Source organism: Bombina bombina, chromosome 11 (assembly GCF_027579735.1).
Source record: "Bombina bombina isolate aBomBom1 chromosome 11, aBomBom1.pri, whole genome shotgun sequence".
Lineage (NCBI taxonomy): Eukaryota > Metazoa > Chordata > Amphibia > Anura > Bombinatoridae > Bombina > Bombina bombina.
The window spans coordinates 199,653,950-199,679,219 of NC_069509.1; the positions used below are offsets into that span (position 1 = coordinate 199,653,950).

The following is a 25,270-nucleotide window of genomic DNA, read 5'->3' on the forward strand; positions in this document are numbered from 1 at the left end:
AAGGTCTCGCCCATTGTCGCTTTTTATAAAGGTCTCACCCAGTGTCCCTTTTTATAAAGGTCTGGCCCATTGTCCCTTTTTATAAAGGTCTCGCCCAGTGTCCCTTTTTATAAAGGTCTAGCCCAGTGTCCCTTTAATAACGTTTAACCACCAGTGTTCTGTCGAAAACTCCACAGCATGCACAGCCAATCAAATATGTAATTGGAGATTTCGACGACTTGGAGTTTTTGACAGGACACCGGTCATTTCGGCGGTTTCTGGGGGCCGTAGTCTCCTTTCTGCACCGCTGCGCAGTAATGTAAATGATAAAACTACAAATCCCAGCATGCACTGAATGAAACATGCACTGCACGCAAGACAAACTCGTCATTAGTGGGCGGGTCTCTAGTATAAGCGTCCTCTAGTACCAAGAAAAAGGTACCATGGTAACTAGCTAAACTTTCCCTAACTTCCGGGAATTGACATACCAGAACCACGCCCCTCCAGGAAATAACGTTTACGAAGTAGAAAAAGCAGCATGTCCGGAGGTGAGAAACCAGCTAATTGCCTCAGTCAAGTGACTTATCCCTAGATAACCCTATAACTTTACCCTCACCCTGTCCCATCACGTGATCTCATCACCCAGACTCGGCACATGACCAGATTCGTGTCACGTGTCCCGGTGTACGGCTCATGATATTTTCTGCCTGGTGTAAATTGATCCCCAAAATCCCCTGTCATATCCCTTAGACTGGCCCCTTGCAGACCCTGTCATATCCCCCAGACTGGCCCCTTGCAGACCCTGTCATATCCCTTAGACTGGCCCCTTGCAGACCCTGTCATATCCCCCAGACTGGCCCCTTGCAGACCCTGTCATATCCCCCAGACTGGCCCCTTGCAGACCCTGTCATATCCCCCAGACTGGCCCCTTGCAGACCCTGTCATATCCCCCAGACTGGCCCCTTGCAGACCCTGTCATATCCCTTAGACTGGCCCCTTGCAGACCCTGTCATATCCCCCAGACTGGCCCCTTGCAGACCCTGTCATATCCCTTAGACTGGCCCCTTGCAGACCCTGTCATATCCCCCAGACTGGCCCCTTGCAGACCCTGTCATATCCCTTAGACTGGCCCCTTGCAGACCCTGTCATATCCCCCAGACTGGCCCCTTGCAGACCCTGTCATATCCCCCAGACTGGCCCCTTGCAGACCCTGTCATATCCCCCAGACTGGCCCCTTGCAGACCCTGTCATATCCCCCAGACTGGCCCCTTGCAGACCCTGTCATATCCCTTAGACTGGCCCCTTGCAGACCCTGTCATATCCCCCAGACTGGCCCCTTGTTGACCCTGTCATATCCCCCAGACTGGCCCCTTGTTGACCCTGTCATATCCCCCAGACTGGCCCCTTGCAGACCCTGTCATATCCCCCAGACTGGCCCCTTGCAGACCCTGTCATATCCCTTAGACTGGCCCCTTGCAGACCCTGTCATATCCCCCAGACTGGCCCCTTGTTGACCCTGTCATATCCCCCAGACTGGCCCCTTGTTGACCCTGTCATATCCCCCAGACTGGCCCCTTGTTGACCCTGTCATATCCCCCAGACTGGCCCCTTGCAGACCCCGTCGTATCCCCCAGACTGGCCCCTTGTTGACCCTGTCATATCCCCCAGACTGGCCCCTTGCAGACCCTGTCGTATCCCCCAGACTGGCCCCTTGCAGACCCTGTCGTATCCCCCAGACTGGCCCCTTGCAGACCCTGTCGTATCCCCCAGACTGGCCCCTTGCAGACCCTGTCGTATCCCCCAGACTGGCCCCTTGCAGACCCTGTCGTATCCCCCAGACTGGCCCCTTGCAGACCCTGTCGTATCCCCCAGACTGGCCCCTTGCAGACCCTGTCGTATCCCCCAGACTGGCCCCTTGCAGACCCTGTCGTATCCCCCAGACTGGCCCCTTGCAGACCCTGTCGTATCCCCCAGACTGGCCCCTTGCAGACCCTGTCGTATCCCCCAGACTGGCCCCTTGCAGACCCTGTCGTATCCCCCAGACTGGCCCCTTGCAGACCCTGTCGTATCCCCCAGACTGGCCCCTTGCAGACCCTGTCGTATCCCCCAGACTGGCCCCTTGCAGACCCTATCGTATCCCCCAGACTGGCCCCTTGCAGACCCTGAAAGATTCCTGAAAGGAGGATGTCTCAAATGATTAATCTGTTACTGTATATTCCAGTGATGATAATATGTAACTGTATATGCACTGGGTAGTACATACTGTGTCTCGCAAACCAGTAGTAATTAGTAACTGGATATGCACTGGGTAGTACATACTGTGTCTCGCAAACCAGTAGTAATTAGTAACTGGATATGCACTGGGTAGTACATACTGTGTCTCGCAAACCAGTAGTAATTAGTAACTGGATATGCACTGGGTAGTACATACTGTGTCTCGCAAACCAGTAGTAATTAGTAACTGGATATGCACTGGGTAGTACATACTGTGTCTCACAAACCAGTAGTAATTAGTAACTGGATATGTGCTGGATAGCACATACTCGCCTAGATTAAGAGTTCTGCGTTAGCCTTAAAAAGCAGCGTTAAGGGGTCCTAATGCTGCTTTTTATCTAACGCTGGTATTACGAGTCAGGCAGGAAAGGGTCTACCTCTCACTTTCTTTCCGCGACTCGAGGCTACCGCAAATCCCCTTACGTCAATTGCGTATCCTATCTTTTCTATGGGATTTACCTAACGCTGGTTTTACGAGTCTTGGAAGAAGTGAGCGGTAGAGCCTCTACCGACAAGACTCCAACCGCAAAAAAAAGTCAGTAGTTAAGAGCTTTATGTGCTAACGCCGGAACATAAAGCTCTTAACTACAGTGCTACAAAGTACACTAACACCCATAAACTACCTATGAATCCCTAAACCGAGGCCCCCCCCACATAGCAAACCCTATAATATAATATTTTAACCCCTAATCTTCCGACCGTACATCGCCGCCACCTACATTATCCCTATGAACCCCTAATCTGCTGCCCCTAACATTGCCGACACCTATATTATATTTATTAACCCCTAATCTGCCGCCCCAAACCTCGCCGCCACCTACCTACACTTATTAACCCCTAATCTGCTGACCGGACATCGCCGCCACTATAATAAATGTATTAACCCCTAAACCGCCGCACTCCCGCCTCGCAAACACTATAATAAATTGTATTAACCCCTAATCTGCCCTCCCTAACATCGCCGCCACCTAGCTTCAATTATTAACCCCTAATCTCCCGACCCCAACGTCGCCGCTACTATAATAAAGTTATGAACCCCTAAACCTAAGTCTAACCCTAACACCCCCCCTAAGTTAAATATAATTTTAATTAAACAAAATAAATTTACTATAATGAAAAAAATTATTCCAATTTAAAACTAAATACTTACCTATAAAATAAACCCTAATATAGCTACAATATAACAAATAGTTACATTGTAGCTATTTTAGGATTTATATTTATTTTACAGGCAACTTTGTATTTATTTTAACTAGGTATAATAGCTATTAAATAGTTAATAACTATTTAATTGCTACCTAGTTAAAATAATTACAAAATTACCTGTAAAATAAATCCTAAGCTAAGTTACAATTACACCTAACACTACCCTATCAATAAATTAATTAAATTAACTACAATTATCTAAACTAAAATACAATTAAATAAACTAAACTATAATACAAAAAACAAACACTAAATTACAGAAATTAAAAAAAAATTACAAGAAGTTTAAACTAATTACACCTAATCTAAGCCCCCTAATAAAATAAAAAAGCCCCCCAAAATAATAAAATGCCCTACCCTATCCTAAATTACAAAGTAATCAGCTCTTTTACCAGCCTTTAAAAGGGCTTTTTGCGGGGCATTGCCCCAAAGTAATCAGCTCTTTTACCTGTAAATAAAAATACAATACCCCCCAAAATTACAACCCACCACCCACATACCTCTACTCTAAAACTCACCCAAACCCCCTTACAAAAACCTAACACTAACCCCCTGAAGATCTCCCTACCTTGAGTCGTCTTCACTCAGCCGAGCCGAATTCTTCATCCAAGCGGGGCAGAAGAGGTCCTCCATCCGGTTGAAGTCTTCATCCAAGCGGGGCAGAAGAGGTCCTCCATCCGGTTGAAGTCTTCATCCAAGCGGGGCAGAAGAGGTCCTCCATCCGGTTGAAGTGTTCATCCAAGCGGCATCTTCTATCTTCATCCATCCGTAGCAGAGCGGCAGCATCCTGAAGACCTCCGATGCGGAACATCCATCCTGGCCGACGAATGACGGTTCCTTTAAATGACGTCATCCAAGATGGTGTCCCTCGAATTCCGATTGACAGGATTCTATCAGCCAATCGGAATTAAGGTTGGAAAAAACTGATTGGCTGATTCAATCAGCCAATCGGATTGAAGTTCAATCCGATTGGCTGATTGAATCAGCCAATCAGTTTTTTCCAACCTTAATTCCGATTGGCTGATAGAATCCTATCAGCCAATCGGAATTTGAGGGATGCCATCTTGTATGACGTCATTTAAAGGAACCGCCATTCGTCGTTCAGTCGTCGGCCAGGATGGATGTTCCGCGTCGGAGGTCTTCAGGATGCTGCCGCTCCGGATGGATGAAGATAGAAGATGCCGCTTGGATGAACACTTCAATTGGATGGAAGACCTCTTCTGCCCCGCTTGGACGAATACTTCAACCGGATGGAGAACCTCTTCTGCCCCGCTTGGATGAAGAATTCGGCTCGGCTGAGTGAAGACGACTCAAGGTAGGGAGATCTTCAGGGGGTTAGTGTTAGGTTTTTTTTAAGGGGGGTTTGGGTGGGTTTTAGAGTAGGGGTATGTGGGTGGTGGGTTGTAATGTTGGGGGGGTATTGTATTTTTATTTACAGGTAAAAGAGCTGATTACTTTAGGGCAATGCCCCGCAAATAGCCCTTTTAAGGGCTGGTAAAAGAGCTGATTACTTTGTAATTTAGGATAGGGTAGGGCATTTTAATATTTTGGGGGGCTTTTTTTATTTTATTAGGGGGCTTAGATTAGGTGTAATTAGTTTAAACTTCTTATATTTTTTTAATATCTGTAATTTAGTGGTGGTTTTTTTGTATTATAGTTTAGTTTATTTAATTGTATTTTAGTTTAGATAATTGTAGTTAATTTATTTAATTAATTTATTGATAGGGTAGTGTTAGGTGTAATTGTAACCTAGGTTAGGATTTATTTTACAGGTAATTTTGTAATTATTTTAACTAGGTAGCAATTAAATAGTTATTAACTATTTAATAGCTATTGTACCTAGTTAAAATAAATACAAAGTTGCCTGTAAAATAAATATAAATCCTAAAATAGCTACAATGTAACTATTAGTTATATTGAAGCTATATTATGGTTTATTTTATAGGTAAGTATTTAGTTTTAAATTGGAATAAGTTTTTTCATTATAGTAAATTTATTTCGTTTAATTAAAATTATATTTAACTTAGGGGGGTTTTAGGGTTAGACTTAGGTTTAGGGGTTCATAACTTTATTATAGTAGCAGCGACGTTTGGGTCGGGAGATTAGGGGTTAATAATTGAAGCTAGGTGGCGGCGATATTAAGGAGTGCAGCGGTTTAGGGGTTAATACATTTATTATAGTGGCAGCGATGTCCGGTCGGCAGATTAGGGGTTAATAAGTGTAGGTAAGGTAGCGGCGACGTTGGGGGGGGGCAGATTAGGGGTTAATAAATATAATATAGGTGTCGGCGATGTTAGGGACACCAGATTAGGGGTTCATAGCTATAATGTAGGTTGTGGCAGTGTCCGGAGCTGCAGAATAGGGGTTAATAATTAAATACAGGTGTCAGCGATAGCGGGGGCAGCAGATTAGGGGTTAATAAGTGTAAAGTTAGGGGTGTTTAGACTCTGGGTTCATGTTAGGGTGTTAGGTGTAGACGTGGAAAGTATTTTCCCATAGGAAGCAATGGGGCTGCTTTTTTGCAGGTGTTAGGTTTTTTTTTTTACAGCCAGCTCAGCCCCATTGTTTCCTATGTGGAAATCGTACACAAGCAAGTTTTTCAAGCTTACCGCTACCGTAGGAAACGCTGGTATTGAGAGTTGAAGTGGAGCTAATTTTGTCTCAACGCTCACTTTTCTGAAGCTAATGCAGCCATTCAGACAACTCGTAATACCAGCGTTGTCTTAAAGGGACAGTAAACCTTAAAAATAATGTTATATAATTCTGCACATAGTGCAGAATTATATAACATTATTTAGGTGATATAGCCATAAACGCCTTTTTTACAGTTTAATTAGCTAAAATACGGCGCTTTTACAGACCCGCTCTCTGCTCTCTGCTGAGCGGGTCTGTAATATTCAGTCAGCGCATCGGGCCAGCTGTATAGTCACAGCCCGGCCCGACCGCGCCATAAGACTAAGTGCAGCTCGCTCCTCGTATTTTAGCTAATTAAACTGTAAAAAAGGCGTTTATGGCTATATCACCTAAATAATGCACTATGTGCAGAATTATATAACATTATTTTTAAGGTTTACTGTCCCTTTAAGGGAACGCTGGAAAAAAAAGGCTCGTTAGCACCGCAGGTCTTTACCGACAAAACTCGTAATCTAGGCGACTGTGTCTCACAAACCAGTAGTAATGAATGTGTAACTGTATATGCACTAGGTAGTACATACTGTGCCTCACAAAACAGTAGTAGTAATTAGTAAATGTATATTCACTGGGTAGTCCATACTGTGCCTCACAAACCAGTAGTAATTAGTAACTGTATATGCACTCTGGGTAGTACATACTGTGTCTCACAAACCAGTAGTAATTAGTAACTGTATATGCACTGAGTAGTACATACTGTGTCTCACAAACCAGTAGTAATTAATGTGTATTTTTATATGCACTGGGTAGTACATACTGTGCCTCACAAACCTGTAGTAGTAATTAGTAACTGGAAATGCACTGGGTAGTACATACTGTGTCTCACAAACCAGTAGTAATTAGTTACTGGATATGCCCTGGGTAGTACATACTGTGTCTCACAAACCAGTAGTAATTAGTAACTGTATATGCACTGAGTAGTACATACTGTGTCTCACAAACCAGTAGTAATTAGTAACTGGAAATGCACTGGGTAGTACATACTGTGTCTCACAAACCAGTAGTAATTAGTAACTGTATATGCACTGAGTAGTACATACTGTGTCTCACAAACCAGTAGTAATTAATGTGTATTTTTATATGCACTGGGTAGTACATACTGTGCCTCACAAACCTGTAGTAGTAATTAGTAACTGTATATGCACTGGGTAGGACATACTGTGTCTCACAAACCAGTAGTAATTAGTTACTGGATATGCACTGGGTAGTACATACTGTGTCTCACAAACCAGTAGTAATTAGTAACTGTATATGCACTGAGTAGTACATACTGTGTCTCACAAACCAGTAGTAATTAGTAACTGGAAATGCACTGGGTAGTACATACTGTGCCTCACAAACCAGTAGTAATTAGTAACTGTATATGCACTGAGTAGTACATACTGTGTCTCACAAACCAGTAGTAATTAATGTGTATTTTTATATGCACTGGGTAGTACATACTGTGCCTCACAAACCTGTAGTAGTAATTAGTAACTGTATATGCACTGGGTAGCACATACTGTGTCTCACAAACCAGTAGTAATTAATGTGTAACTGTATATGCACTGGGTAGTACATACTGTCACAAACCAGTAGTAATTAGTAACTGTGTATGCCCTGAGTAGTACATACTGTGTCTCACAAACCAGTAGTAATTAGTAACTGGATATGCACTGGGTAGTACATACTGTGTCTCACAAACCAGTAGTAATTAGTAACTGGATATGCACTGGGTAGTACATACTGTGTCTCACAAACCAGTAGTAATTAGTAACTGGATATGCACTGAGTAGTACATACTGTGTCTCACAAACCAGTAGTAATTAGTAACTGTATATGCACTGGGTAGTACATACGGTGTCTCACAAACCAGTAGTAATTAGTAACTGGATATGCACTGAGTAGTACATACTGTGTCTCACAAACCAGTAGTAATTAGTAACTGTATATGCACTGGGTAGTACATACTGTGTCTCACAAACCAGTAGTAATTAATGTGTAACTGTATATGCACTGGGTAGTACATACTGTGTCTCACAAACCAGTAGTAATTAATGTGTAACTGTATATGCACTAGTTAGTATATACTGTGTCTCACAAACCAGTAGTAATTAGTAACTGGATATGCACTGGGTAGTACATACGGTGTCTCACAAACCAGTAGTAATTAGTAACTGTATATGCACTGGGTAGTACATACTGTGTCTCACAAACCAGTAGTAATTAGTAACTGTATATGCACTGGGTAGTACATACTGTGTCTCACAAACCAGTAGTATTTAATGTGTAACTGTATATGCACTGGGTCGTGACTGGTAGAACAAATCACATAAGTTCATTGCTTGAAGTAAAAATGTAGTAGTGCTTTCACCCTGGTGTCTGGTTTTTATCATGCCCTCTACTGAGTTGTCTTTTCATGTCCAAAAAAAACAAAACTTCATTGGGTCTGAGAAAACCATAAACTGACTCTGAGCCAATAGAAGTTGGAAGAAAAAGCTACAGCCGGTGTATTGTTATTAGCATTACTTGTCTTTCAGCATTGTTAGCCCATAGTCTCATCGTGGCATTGTTATTGGCCAATGCTGCATTAATCAGCTTACTTCTGGATCCGCAATGCTTCCTTTCCACTGATCTTTATGGTTTGTATTTTGTGGTTTCTGCTTCCTCCCCAACTTCCGTCCAATCTACAGTTTCTCACATGTTTCTAACTGTGGTATTCCAGGTAAGAGATTAATCTGGCAACTCCTGAAATGTAACTATTTACTGTCAGTGTTACTCTGGGGTTATATGACATCACTTGTGTCTCTGGGACACACAGCAGTGTAACGGTTTGTTACTCTGGGGTTATGACATCACTTGGGTCTCTGGGATACCCAGCAGTGTGACGGTTTGTTATTCTGGGGTTATATGACATCACTTGTGTCTCTGGGACACCCAGCAGTGTGACGGTTTGTTACTCTGGGGTTATATGACATCACTTGTGTCTCTGGGACACACAGCAATGTGACGGTTTGTTACTCTGGGGTTATATGACATCACTTGTGTCTCTGGGACACCCAGCAGTGTGACGGTTTGTTAGTCTGGGGTTATATGACATCACTTGTGTCTCTGGGATACACAGCAGTGTAGTTATATGACATCACTTGTGTCTCTGGGATACACAGCAGTGTGACGGTTTGTTACTCTGGGGTTATATGACATCACTTGTGTCTCTGGGATACACAGCAGTGTAGTTATATGACATCACTTGTGTCTCTGGGATACACAGCAGTGTGACTGTTTGTTACTCTGGGGTTATTTGACATCACTTGTTTCTCTAGGATACACAGCAGTGTGACGGTTTGTTAGTCTGGGGTTATATATCACTTGTGTCTCTGGGACACACAGCAGTGTGACTGTTTGTTACACAGGGGTTATATGACATCATGTCAGGGTTTTTTCCCTGTTTTGTTTGCCATGTGCTGCTGGCAGCCATTTTACTCGTCTCTCTTGCTGTCTGGTGCATACTGTGTGATGCTGCTCATTTCCTGCACTTCCTTTTATGGCCAGACTGGTGTGCATCATCCGTGGGAGACAGGATGCAGTCTCAGAATTGTGATGTCATCACTTATTATTTAAACTGCCTCTGTTCAGTATGCTTTGCCCTTGCGTTGTCTCAGACTTGTTTGTGAGAGCTCCTATGTATTACCTGGCTGTCTGACGTCCCTCCTGGTTCCTGATCCCTGGCTTGTTCCTGACTCTGCTGTTCTCCTTGTTCCTTATTCCGGCTCGTCTGACTACTCGCTTTGGCTCCTGACTCGACTCGTGTGACTACCAGCTCTGGTTTTGATTCCTGGCTTATTTGACTTGTGGACATTTTATTATTTTTTGCTATTAATAAAGGTGTGATTATTTTTGCACTTATCTTCTCAGTCTGATTCCTGGCTTCCTGACACATCACTTGTGTCTCTGGGACACACAGCAATGTGACGGTTTGTTACTCTGGGGTTATATGACATCACTTGTGTCTCTGGGACACACAGCAGTGTGACGGTTTGTTACTCTGGGGTTATGACATCACTTGAGTCTCTGGGATACCCAGCAGTGTGAGGGTTTGTTACTCTGGGGTTATATGACATCACTTGTGTCTCTGGGACACCCAGCAGTGTGACGGTTTGTTACTCTGGGGTTATATGACATCACTTGTGTCTCTGGGACACCCAGCAGTGTGACGGTTTGTTACTCTGGGGTTATGATATCACTTGTGTCTCTGGGACACCCAGCAGTGTGACGGTTTCTTACTCTGGGGTTATGATATCACTTGTGTCTCTGGGACACCCAGCAGTGTGACGGTTTGTTACTCTGGGGTTATATGACATCACTTGTGTCTCTGGGACACCCAGCAGTGTGACGGTTTGTTACTCTGGGGTTATATGACATCACTTGTGTCTCTGGGACACCCAGCAGTGTGACGGTTTGTTAGTCTGGGGTTATATGACATCACTTGTGTCTCTGGGATACACAGCAGTGTAGTTATATGACATCACTTGTGTCTCTGGGATACACAGCAGTGTGACTGTTTGTTACTCTGGGGTTATTTGACATCACTTGTTTCTCTAGGATACACAGCAGTGTGACGGTTTGTTAGTCTGGGGTTATATATCACTTGTGTCTCTGGGACACACAGCAGTGTGACTGTTTGTTACACAGGGGTTATATGACATCATGTCAGGGTTTTTTCCCTGTTTTGTTTGCCATGTGCTGCTGGCAGCCATTTTACTCGTCTCTCTTGCTGTCTGGTGCATACTGTGTGATGCTGCTCATTTCCTGCACTTCCTTTTATGGCCAGACTGGTGTGCATCATCCGTGGGAGACAGGATGCAGTCTCAGAATTGTGATGTCATCACTTATTATTTAAACTGCCTCTGTTCAGTATGCTTTGCCCTTGCGTTGTCTCAGACTTGTTTGTGAGAGCTCCTATGTATTACCTGGCTGTCTGACGTCCCTCCTGGTTCCTGATCCCTGGCTTGTTCCTGACTCTGCTGTTCTCCTTGTTCCTTATTCCGGCTCGTCTGACTACTCGCTTTGGCTCCTGACTCGACTCGTGTGACTACCAGCTCTGGTTTTGATTCCTGGCTTATTTGACTTGTGGACATTTTATTATTTTTTGCTATTAATAAAGGTGTGATTATTTTTGCACTTATCTTCTCAGTCTGATTCCTGGCTTCCTGACACATCACTTGTGTCTCTGGGACACACAGCAATGTGACGGTTTGTTACTCTGGGGTTATATGACATCACTTGTGTCTCTGGGACACACAGCAGTGTGACGGTTTGTTACTCTGGGGTTATGACATCACTTGCGTCTCTGGGATACCCAGCAGTGTGATGGTTTGTTACTCTGGGGTTATATGACATCACTTGTGTCTCTGGGACACCCAGCAGTGTGACGGTTTGTTACTCTGGGGTTATATGACATCACTTGTGTCTCTGGGACACCCAGCAGTGTGACGGTTTGTTACTCTGGGGTTATATGACATCACTTGTGTCTCTGGGACACCCAGCAGTGTGACGGTTTGTTACTCTGGGGTTATGATATCACTTGTGTCTCTGGGACACCCAGCAGTGTGACGGTTTCTTACTCTGGGGTTATGATATCACTTGTGTCTCTGGGACACCCAGCAGTGTGACGGTTTGTTACTCTGGGGTTATATGACATCACTTGTGTCTCTGGGACACCCAGCAGTGTGACGGTTTGTTACTCTGGGGTTATATGACATCACTTGTGTCTCTGGGACACCCAGCAGTGTGACGGTTTGTTAGTCTGGGGTTATATGACATCACTTGTGTCTCTGGGATACACAGCAGTGTAGTTATATGACATCACTTGTGTCTCTGGGATACACAGCAGTGTAGTTATATGACATCACTTGTGTCTCTGGGACACCCAGCAGTGTGACGGTTTGTTAGTCTGGGGTTATTTGACATCACTTGTGACTGTGTATTTTGTGGTACATTTCTCTGTGTCCCTGTGTGTTTTGTGCTACTTTTACAATAAGATCAGCACCGCTTCATCAGTAGTTGTGGCTTATGTTGTCACATAATGTTACCCTTAGTATTCCGATAGTCGTAAAAATCAGAGATGCGGAAGTAAACATTCACATAACAGGTTAGTAATAAGGCTCAATTACACACGAGACCCATAGGCGTGTTGTTTTAAAATGACGCAATATGACGCTGGGTATTGGCGGGAGGCAAGGGGAGAGGCATTCAGCCCTAGAAGATATGGAAACAAACATTTATACAACAAGTGAGATACAAAGTTTAATTACTTTCGATACATATCAACTTAAAGGGCCACTGTAAGTAAATATTTTCTATGCCTGTTACTAACTAACTACCCCAAATACGCTTTTTATCAATAGCATTTCATTAACATATCTCTACCGTATATCAGAAATCTTGTCTGCAAATTTAATTGTTTTCCAAACCCACTCCGTGGGTATCCTTTGCTCTGTACCAATCCGTTTACAATACCTAGGTTTCAAAATGGCGCTTTAAAAACAAAGTTATTGGTTTAAGTATTTTGAACACGCAGTGCTGAAAATAGTGGGCAGGATAACGTGACATCGGCGAATAAAAGATATAACTTTTAGAACGTTATGAAACTTCGTTTTGGAGAAAATATAGGTCAGTAGGTTTTAATTAATGTTTATTAACTTTAATATGTTAGTTGTTTAGCTTAAAAATTATAACAGAAAGTAATCCTTTAACCCCTTAATGACAACTGACGTACCAGGTACGTCCTGCAAAAACTAGCAGTTAGTGACAATGGACGTACCTGGTACGTCAGTTGTTTAAGAGAGTGGTGGAAGCGATCGCAATTGCTTCCAGCAGCTCTCAGGGTATTGCAGTGATGCCTCGATATGGAGGCATCCTGCAATACCTTTTAACAAGCCTCCGATGCAGAGAGAGCCACTCTGTGGCCCTCTCTGCACCGGTATCAATGGTGCAGTGTTCCGGGGGGAAGGGAAGCAAAGAGGCGGCAGCGTGCGGGCCGCGCGCGCATATTAGCCACTGACACCAATGGAAAAAAAAAAAGTTCAAAACATAAAAAAAAAATATATATATAAAAGGATCTGGGGGGGGTGGGGGTATTGAGGGGGGGCTGCTACACTACAGAAAAGTTTATAAATATTTTTGGGGGCAAAATTTATAAATATTTTTGGGGGCAAATTGGGTACTGGCAGACAGCTGCCAGTACCCAAGATGGCGGCAATTAAGTAGCAGGGAGGGTTATAGAGCTGTTTGGTGGGGGATCAGGGAGGTTGGGGGCTAAGGCAGGGCTCCATTACAGCAGAATACATTTTTAAAAAAAATAAAATAAAAAAAACTCCTTTTATTTTAGTACTGGCAGACTTTCTGCCAGTACTTAAGATGGCGGGGACAATTGTGGGGTGGGGGAGGGAAGAGAGCTGTTTGGGAGGGATCAGGGGGTGGGATGTGTCAGGTGGGAGGCTGATCTCTACACTAAAGCTAAAATTAACCCTGCCAGCGCCCTACAAGCTACCTAATTAACTCCTTCACTGCTGGGCATAATTCACGTGTTGTGCGCATCAGCATTTAGCGGCCTTCTAATTAACAAAAAGCAACGCCAAAGCCATATATGTCTGCTATTTCTGAACAAAGGGGATCCCAGAGAAGCTTTTACAACCATTTGTGCCATAATTGCACAAACTGTTTGTAAATAATTTCAGTGAGAAACCTAAAATTGTGAAAAATTTAAAGTTTTTTTTTATTTGCTCGCATTTGGCGGTGAAATGGTGGCATGAAATATACCAAAATTGGCCTAGATCAATACTTGGAGTTGTCTACTACACTAAACTAAAGCTAAAATTAACCCTACAAGCTCCCTACATGCTCCCTAATTAACCCCTTCACTGCTGGGCATAAAACACGTGTGGTGCGCAGCGGCATTTAGCGGCCTTCTAATTACCAAAAAGCAACCCCAAAGCCATATAAGTCTGCTATTTCTGAACAAAGGGGATCCCAGAGAAGCATTTACAACCATTTGTGCCATAATTGCAGAAGCTGTTTGTAAATAATTTCAGTGGGAAACCTAAAGTTTGTGACAAAATGTGTGAAAAAGTGAATTTTTTTTTTAATTTGATCGCATTTGGCGGTGAAACGGTGGCATGAAATATACCAAAATGGGCCTAGATCAATACTTTGGGATGTCTTCTAAAAAAAATATATATACATGTCAATCAATATTCAGGTATTCCTTACAGATATCAGGGTTCTAATGTAACTAGCGCTAATTTTGAAAAAAAAATGGTTTGGAAATAGCAAAGTGCTACTTGTATTTATTTCCCTATAACTTACAAAAAAAGCAAAGAACCTGTAAACATTGGGTATTTCTAAACTCAGGACAAAATTTAGAAACTATTTAGCATGGGTGTTTTTTAGTGGTTGTAGATGTGTAACAGATTTTGGGGTCAAAGTTAGAAAATGTGTGTTTTTTCCATTTTTTCCTCATATTTTATAAAATTTTTTATAGTAAATTATAAGATATAATGAAAATAATGGTATCTTTAGAAAGTCCATTTAATGGCGAGAAAAACGGTATATAATATGTGTGGGTACAGTAAATGAGTAAGAGGAAAATTACAGCTGAACACAAACACCACAGAAATGTAAAAATAGCCATTGTCATTAAGGGTAAGAAAATTGAAAAATGGTCCGGTCATTAAGGGGTTAAATAAGTTTTATGAGACTTCTACAACTACACCTTCAAGGTTTGTAACAATGATTAATTCATGTTCTTAGCAAATCCTGGCATTTTTATATATAACCAGGGAATAGGTCAATAGTAAATCGTACCACACGGGATGGATACTTTATAACAAGTTGATACAGATGAAATATCACGGGCTTGTTGCTACACACATCGGGAAAGGACATTATTATCTATTGTTCTTTGTATATGGGAAATGATCTATATTATACTTTGACATGATAGAGTGATATGGGTTATATGAAGAGTTAATTTGAGAACAATACATTTTTGGAAACACCTGTATGGGGGGAGGGTTCACATACTCATGTTTTGATTGGATAGGTTTAGTTAGGGTTTATATGCCTGATGAAACAGCGTGTAAGCTGAGAAATGCGTTGCAACATTTTATTACATAGTGGTGACTGTTGTACCCTATGGTTTTATATTGCATTTTATTAAAAGTGGATTTTATACTTTCACTTGACTGAGAGCCTGAGTTTTTTTACCTTGGGGAGACGCCCACAATGGAGGTGTGCAGGATCTGGGACACTGAGAGATCCCAGTAGTTGTTACTAAGCACAAGTGGGTGCTGCTTCCATTGTACCTGTCTTACATTGTGTTTGATTGTATACTGTGTAAACGATATTACACTAGGAGGCGCCCTTCTTTCTTGTGTGCCCCCACAGAATTGTTAAATGGATTCTGTCTTCCCGAGTCAGGGCTTCGGTAGTTGCTTATTTATGTGCTGTGTGAGTCTGGGACCCAGCAATAACCAGAAGTACTGCACACAGCCTGCAGTGCATTGGGCTTATACAGATAAGTTGGTACTGCCAGGGTGTGTGAGTGTCACTGGCCACTGTGGGGCTTAGTCTGACGTCAGTCTCAGTGTTTCACACCTCTGGAGTCTGTAACCAGAGATGATTGCAGGGTTGGGAGACAGGCTTCCTCTTTTTTTGCTGAGTCCTATTCTCCTCTGTGTCCTCTGTGGCTCAGAGTGGCGTCCTGCAGCCTGAGCTGGGTGCCCAGAGAGCTGCGGGCAGTGCATGCCACGCATTCCTTGTGAAACAAGTGTGACTGCTGGGATAAACTCCCCCTCCCAGGAGTGTCACTGCTCAACCTCATTTCTGAAAAAACATGGACAGAAAGCAAGGTATTATCTCTATGTGCAAGTTGCTTATTTTGTGCAAATGCACAGTAATTCATATGCAATTCTGTGTAATGCCATCTTATGATGCATGCTTGCATGTGCAGTATCTGTAAGATGTGTGCATTACACACACACACACACTGTACGTATGGCTGTAACTGCACACACTGGGGATATGCATGCACACACGGTGTACGTATAGGTGTAACTGCACACACTGGGGATATGCATGCACACACGCTGTACGTATAGGTGTAACTGCACACACTGGGGATATGCATGCACACACACTGTACGTATGGGTGTAACTGCACACACTGGGGATATGCATGCACACACACTGTACGTATGGGTGTAACTGCACACACTGGGGATATGCATGCACACACACTGTACGTATGGGTGTAACTGCACACACTGGGGATATGCATGCACACACGCTGTACGTATGGGTGTAACTGCACACACTGGGGATATGCATGCACACACGCTGTACGTATGGGTGTAACTGCACACACTGGGGATATGCATGCACACACACTGTACGTATGGGTGTAACTGCACACACTGGGGATATACATGCACACACGCTGTACGTATGGGTGTAACTGCACACACTGGGGATATGCATGCACACACACTGTACGTATGGGTGTAACTGCACACACTGGGGATATGCATGCACACACACACTGTACGTATGGGTGTAACTGCACACACTGGGGATATGCATGCACACACGGTGTACGTATAGGTGTAACTGCACACACTGGGGATATGCATGCACACACGCTGTACGTATGGGTGTAACTGCACACACTGGGGATATGCATGCACACACGCTGTACGTATGGCTGTAACTGCACACACTGGGGATATACATGCACACACGCTGTACGTATGGGTGTAACTGCACACACTGGGGATATGCATGCACACACACTGTACGTATGGCTGTAACTGCACACACTGGGGATATGCATGCACACACGCTGTACGTATGGGTGTAACTGCACACACTGGGGATATGCATGCACACACGCTGTACGTATGGGTGTAACTGCACACACTGGGGATATGCATGCACACACGCTGTACGTATGGCTGTAACTGCACACACTGGGGATATGCATGCACACACGCTGTACGTATGGGTGTAACTGCACACACTGGGGATATGCATGCACACACGGTGTACGTATAGGTGTAACTGCACACACTGGGGATATGCATGCACACACGCTGTACGTATGGGTGTAACTGCACACACTGGGGATATGCATGCACACACGGTGTACGTATGGGTATAACTGCACACACTGGGGATATGCATGCACACACTGTACGTATGGCTGTAACTGCACACACTGGGGATATGCATGCACACACACTGTACGTATGGGTGTAACTGCACACACTGGGGATATGCATGCACACAAGCTGTACGTATGGGTGTAACTGCACACACTGGGGATATGCATGCACACACACTGTACGTATGGCTGTAACTGCACACACTGGGGATATGCATGCACACACGCTGTACGTATGGGTGTAACTGCACACACTGGGGATATGCATGCACACACGGTGTATGTATAGGTGTAACTGCACACACTGGGGATATGCATGCACACACGGTGTATGTATAGGTGTAACTGCACACACTGGGGATATGCATGCACACACGCTGTACGTATGGGTGTAACTGCACACACTGGGGATATGCATGCACACAAGCTGTACGTATAGGTGTAACTGCACACACTGGGGATATGCATGCACACACGCTGTACGTATGGGTGTAACTGCACACACTGGGGATATGCATGCACACACGCTGTACGTATGGCTGTAACTGCACACACTGGGGATATGCATGCACACACGCTGTACGTATGGGTGTAACTGCACACACTGGGGATATGCATGCACACACGCTGTACGTATGGGTGTAACTGCACACACTGGGGATATGCATGCACACACGCTGTACGTATGGATGTAACTGCACACACTGGGGATATGCATGCACACAAGCTGTACGTATAGGTGTAACTGCACACACTGGGGATATGCATGCACACACGCTGTACGTATAGGTGTAACTGCACACACTGGGGATATGCATGCACACACGGTGTACGTATGGGTGTAACTGCACACACTGGGGATATGCATGCACACAAGCTGTACGTATAGGTGTAACTGCACACACTGGGGATATGCATGCACACACGCTGTACGTATGGGTGTAACTGCACACACTGGGGATATGCATGCACACACGCTGTACGTATGGATGTAACTGCACACACTGGGGATATGCATGCACACAAGCTGTACGTATAGGTGTAACTGCACACACTGGGGATATGCATGCACACACGCTGTACGTATAGGTGTAACTGCACACACTGGGGATATGCATGCACACAAGCTGTACGTATGGCTGTAACTGCACACACTGGGGATATGCATGCACACACGCTGTACGTATGGGTGTAACTGCACACACTGGGGATATGCATGCACACAAGCTGTACGTATAGGTGTAACTGCACACACTGGGGATATGCATGCACACACGCTGTACGTATAGGTGTAACTGCACACACTGGGGATGTGCATGCACACACGGTGTACTTATGGGTGTAACTGCACACACTGGGGATATGCATGCACACACGGTGTACGTATGGCTGTAACTGCACACACTGGGGATATGCATGCACACACGGTGTATGTATAGGTGTAACTGCACACACTGGGGATATGCATGCACACACGCTGTACGTATAGGTGTAACTGCACACACTGGGGATATACATGCGCACACACAGTGTACGTATAGGTATCTGCACAAACGGTGTATGTATAGGTGAAACTGCACACATTGGGGATATGCATGTGCACACACAGTGTACGTAGCGGCACACACTGGGGATATGCATACACACACGGTGTACGTATAGGTGTAACTGCACACACTGGGGATATGCATGCACACACTGTACGTATAGGTGTAACTGCACACACTGGGGATATGCATGCACACGCTGTACGTATAGGTGTAACTGCACACACTGGGGATATGCATGCACACACGGTGTACGTATGGGTGTAACTGCACACACTGGGGATATGCATGCACACACGGTGTACTTATGGGTGTAGCTGCACACACTGGGGATATGCATGCACACACGGTGTACGTATGGGTATAGCTGCACACACTGGGGATATGCATGTACACACGGTGTACGTATGGGTGTAACTACACACACTGGGGATATACATGCACACACGGTGTACGTATGGGTGTAACTGCACACACGGTGTATGTATAGGTGTAACTGCACACACTGGGGATATACATGCGCACACACAGTGTACGTATAGGTATCTGCACAAACGGTGTATGTATAGGTGTAACTGCACACATTGGGGATATGCATGTGCACACACAGTGTACGTAGCTGCACACTCTGGGGATATGCATACACACACGGTGTACGTATGGGTGTAACTGCATACACTGGGGATATACATGCACACATGGTGTACGTATGATTGTAACTGCACACACTGGGGATATGCATGCGCACACGGTGTACGTATGATTGTAACTGCACACACTGGGGATATGCATGCACACACGCTGTACGTATGATTGTAACTGCAAACATTGGGGATATGCACGCACACATGGTGTACGTATAGGTGTAACTGCACACACTGATGATATACATGCACACACGGTGTACGTATGGGTGTAACTGCACACACTGGGGATATGCATGCACACACGGTGTAAGTATCTGCATACACTGGGGATATGCATGCACACACGGTGTAAGTAGCTGCACACACTGGGGATATGCATGCACACACGGTGTACGTATGGGTGTAACTGCATACACTGGGGATATACATGCACACATGGTGTACGTATGATTGTAACTGCACACACTGGGGATATGCATGCGCACACGGTGTACGTATGATTGTAACTGCACACACTGGGGATATGCATGCACACACGCTGTACGTATGATTGTAACTGCAAACATTGGGGATATGCACGCACACATGGTGTACGTATAGGTGTAACTGCACACACTGATGATATACATGCACACACGGTGTACGTATGGGTGTAACTGCACACACTGGGGATATGCATGCGCACACAGTGTACATATAGGTGTAACTGCACACACTGGGGATATGCATGCACACACGGTGTAAGTATCTGCATACACTGGGGATATGCATGCACACACGGTGTAAGTAGCTGCACACACTGGGGATATGCATGCACACACGGTGTAAGTAGCTGCACACACTGGGGATATGCATGCACACACGGTGTATGTATGGGTGTAACTGCACACACTGGGGATATACATGCGCATACACACAGTGTACTTATGGGTGTAGCCGCACACACTGGGGATATGCATGCACACACGGTGTACATATGGCTGTAACGGCACACACTTGGGATATGCATGCACACACGGTGTACGTATGGCTGTAACTGCACACACTGGGGATATGCATGCACACACGGTGTACGTATGGGTGTAACTGCACACACGGTGTATGTATAGGTGTAACTGCACACACTGGGGATATACATGCGCACACACAGTGTACGTATAGGTATCTGCACAAACGGTGTATGTATAGGTGTAACTGCACACATTGGGGATATGCATGTGCACACACAGTGTACGTAGCTGCACACTCTGGGGATATGCATACACACACGGTGTACGTATGGGTGTAACTGCATACACTGGGGATATACATGCACACATGGTGTACGTATGATTGTAACTGCACACACTGGGGATATGCATGCGCACACGGTGTACGTATGATTGTAACTGCACACACTGGGGATATGCATGCACACACGCTGTACGTATGATTGTAACTGCAAACATTGGGGATATGCACGCACACATGGTGTACGTATAGGTGTAACTGCACATACTGATGATATACATGCACACACGGTGTACGTATGGGTGTAACTGCACACACTGGGGATATGCATGCACACACGGTGTAAGTATCTGCATACACTGGGGATATGCATGCACACACGGTGTAAGTAGCTGCACACACTGGGGATATGCATGCACACACGGTGTACGTATGGGTGTAACTGCATACACTGGGGATATACATGCACACATGGTGTACGTATGATTGTAACTGCACACACTGGGGATATGCATGCGCACACGGTGTACGTATGATTGTAACTGCACACACTGGGGATATGCATGCACACACGCTGTACGTATGATTGTAACTGCAAACATTGGGGATATGCACGCACACATGGTGTACGTATAGGTGTAACTGCACACACTGATGATATACATGCACACACGGTGTACGTATGGGTGTAACTGCACACACTGGGGATATGCATGCGCACACAGTGTACATATAGGTGTAACTGCACACACTGGGGATATGCATGCACACACGGTGTAAGTATCTGCATACACTGGGGATATGCATGCACACACGGTGTAAGTAGCTGCACACACTGGGGATATGCATGCACACACGGTGTAAGTAGCTGCACACACTGGGGATATGCATGCACACACGGTGTAAGTATCTGCATACACTGGGGATATGCATGCACACACGGTGTAAGTAGCTGCACACACTGGGGATATGCATGCACACACGGTGTAAGTAGCTGCACACACTGGGGATATGCATGCACACACGGTGTATGTATGGGTGTAACTGCACACACTGGGGATATACATGCGCATACACACAGTGTACTTATGGGTGTAACCGCACACACTGGGGATATGCATGCACACACGGTGTACGTATGGGTGTAACTGCATACACTGGGGATATACATGCACACATGGTGTACGTATGATTGTAACTGCACACACTGGGGATATGCATGCGCACACGGTGTACGTATGATTGTAACTGCACACACTGGGGATATGCATGCACACACGCTGTACGTATGATTGTAACTGCAAACATTGGGGATATGCACGCACACATGGTGTACGTATAGGTGTAACTGCACACACTGATGATATACATGCACACACGGTGTACGTATGGGTGTAACTGCACACACTGGGGATATGCATGCACACACGGTGTAAGTATCTGCATACACTGGGGATATGCATGCACACACGGTGTAAGTAGCTGCACACACTGGGGATATGCATGCACACACGGTGTACGTATGGGTGTAACTGCATACACTGGGGATATACATGCACACATGGTGTACGTATGATTGTAACTGCACACACTGGGGATATGCATGCGCACACGGTGTACGTATGATTGTAACTGCACACACTGGGGATATGCATGCACACACGCTGTACGTATGATTGTAACTGCAAACATTGGGGATATGCACGCACACATGGTGTACGTATAGGTGTAACTGCACACACTGATGATATACATGCACACACGGTGTACGTATGGGTGTAACTGCACACACTGGGGATATGCATGCGCACACAGTGTACATATAGGTGTAACTGCACACACTGGGGATATGCATGCACACACGGTGTAAGTATCTGCATACACTGGGGATATGCATGCACACACGGTGTAAGTAGCTGCACACACTGGGGATATGCATGCACACACGGTGTAAGTAGCTGCACACACTGGGGATATGCATGCACACACGGTGTATGTATGGGTGTAACTGCACACACTGGGGATATACATGCACACACGGTGTAAGTAGCTGCACACACTGGGGATATGCATGCACACACGGTGTAAGTAGCTGCACACACTGGGGATATGCATGCACACACGGTGTAAGTATCTGCATACACTGGGGATATGCATGCACACACGGTGTAAGTAGCTGCACACACTGGGGATATGCATGCACACACGGTGTAAGTAGCTGCACACACTGGGGATATGCATGCACACACGGTGTATGTATGGGTGTAACTGCACACACTGGGGATATACATGCGCATACACACAGTGTACTTATGGGTGTAACCGCACACACTGGGGATATGCATGCACACACGGTGTACATATGGCTGTAACGGCACACACTTGGGATATGCATGCACACACGGTGTACGTATGGCTGTAACTGCACACACTGGGGATATGCATGCACACACGGTGTACGTATAGGTATCTGCACAAACGGTGTATGTATAGGTGTAACTGCACACATTGGGGATATGCATGCACACACGGTGTACGTATGGGTATAACTGCATACACTGGGGATATACATGCACACATGGTGTACGTATGATTGTAACTGCACACACTGGGGATATACATGCACACATGGTGTACGTATGGGTGTAACTGCACACACTGGTGATATGCATGCACACACAGTGTACGTATGGGTGTAACTGCACACACTGGGGTTATACATGCACACACGGTGTACGTATGGGTGTAACTGCACACACTGGGGTTATACATGCACACACGGTGTACGTATGGGTGTAACTGCACACACTGGGGGTATGCATGTGCACACAAGGTGTACGTATGCACGTAGCTGCACACACTGGGGATTTGCATGCACACACAGTGTAAGTAGCTGCACACACTGGGGATATACATGCACACATGGTGTACTTATGGGTGTAGCTGCACACACTGGGGATATGCATGCACACACGGTGTACGTATGGGTGTAACTGCACACACTAGTGATATGCATGCACACACAGTGGACGTATAGGTATCTGCACAAACGGTGTATGTATAGGTGTAACTGCACACATTGGGGATATGCATGCACACACGGTGTACGTATGGGTATAACTGCATACACTGGGGATATACATGCACACATGGTGTACGTATGGGTGTAGCTGCACACACTGGGGATATGCATGCACACACGGTGTACGTATGGGTGTAACTGCACACACTAGTGATATGCATGCACACACAGTGGACGTATAGGTATCTGCACAAACGGTGTATGTATAGGTGTAACTGCACACATTGGGGATATGCATGCACACACGGTGTACGTATGGGTATAACTGCATACACTGGGGATATACATGCACACATGGTGTACGTATGATTGTAACTGCACACACTGGGGATATGCATGCGCACACGGTTTACGTATGAGTGTAACTGCACACACTGGGGATATACATGCACACACGGTGTACGTATGGGTGTAACGGCACACACTGGTGATATGCATGCACACACGGTGTACGTATTGGTGTAACTGCACACACTGGGGATATACATGTACACACGGTGTACGTATGGGTGTAACTGCACACACTGGGGATATTCATGCACACACGGTGTACGTATGGGTGTAACTGCACACACTGGGGATATGCATGCACACATGGTGTGCAGAACCTGACACTGTTCTTTTATGTGCAAGGGAATAGATACAGATAATAGTAATACAGTACCTAATGATACTGCTCTCAGAAAAGCCATCACCTAACTCAAACTCAGATAAGTAGTGGTAGTCTCATAAACACAGTGTGATTAGATAACATTAGTGGCAAGCGACGGGATGGTCCTCATCGCCCAGAAGAGCAACTACACATTCTGACCTAATGGAATACCGTATGAAAGGCTGAAAAGAGCCACCCTTAAAGACCTGCTAGAACAACGGGGCCGACAGCCCAGTAACCTCAGGAAGAGGGAGATTATTACAATACTGACCGAGATGGACGGAGCACCAGGGCTCGAAGGAACCAATGAGCCCAGCATATCAGACAGAACCCCCGAAGAAGCAAGCTTTGACCGGGCGGTTAAAATAAGACTGGCAAATTATGGCCCCAACCCGTCTGCCGACATTATCGATCGGGTCATAGCCATGGAGGCCAACCTACTTCGCCAATGCGGCGCTGCAGCAGCCCAAGTCACAGCAACCCCAGTGGAAAAGAGAAAAGTGCATTTTGCAGCCTTTAAAAACTTCAGTGAAACAGAAGGAGAGATTGATGGGTACCTTGCGGATTTTGAGAGGCAATGTGCACTACACAAGGTACCCGCAGAGGACTGGGTCACGATATTATCCGGAAAATGATCCGGCCGGGCCAGCGAGACTTTTCGGGCAATTCCAGATGAGGAAGTCAGAGATTATAATGTTGTAAAAGAGGCTCTGCTCTCCAGGTATGCGAATACACCGAAGGCATACAGGAGGCGGTTCAGAG

General features: G+C 45.2%; 1 long non-coding RNA gene across 1 annotated transcript in view; it reads left to right on the plus strand.

Annotated features, from left to right (window-relative positions):
* Positions 1 to 362: 362 nt before the first annotated feature.
* Positions 363 to 25,270, plus strand: part of LOC128642053 (uncharacterized) — a 48,178-nt gene continuing 23,270 nt past the window's right edge. Inside the window, exon 1 of the long non-coding RNA XR_008399616.1 lies at positions 363 to 527. This is a non-coding gene — a long non-coding RNA (uncharacterized LOC128642053). The remainder of the gene's footprint in view (positions 528 to 25,270) is intronic.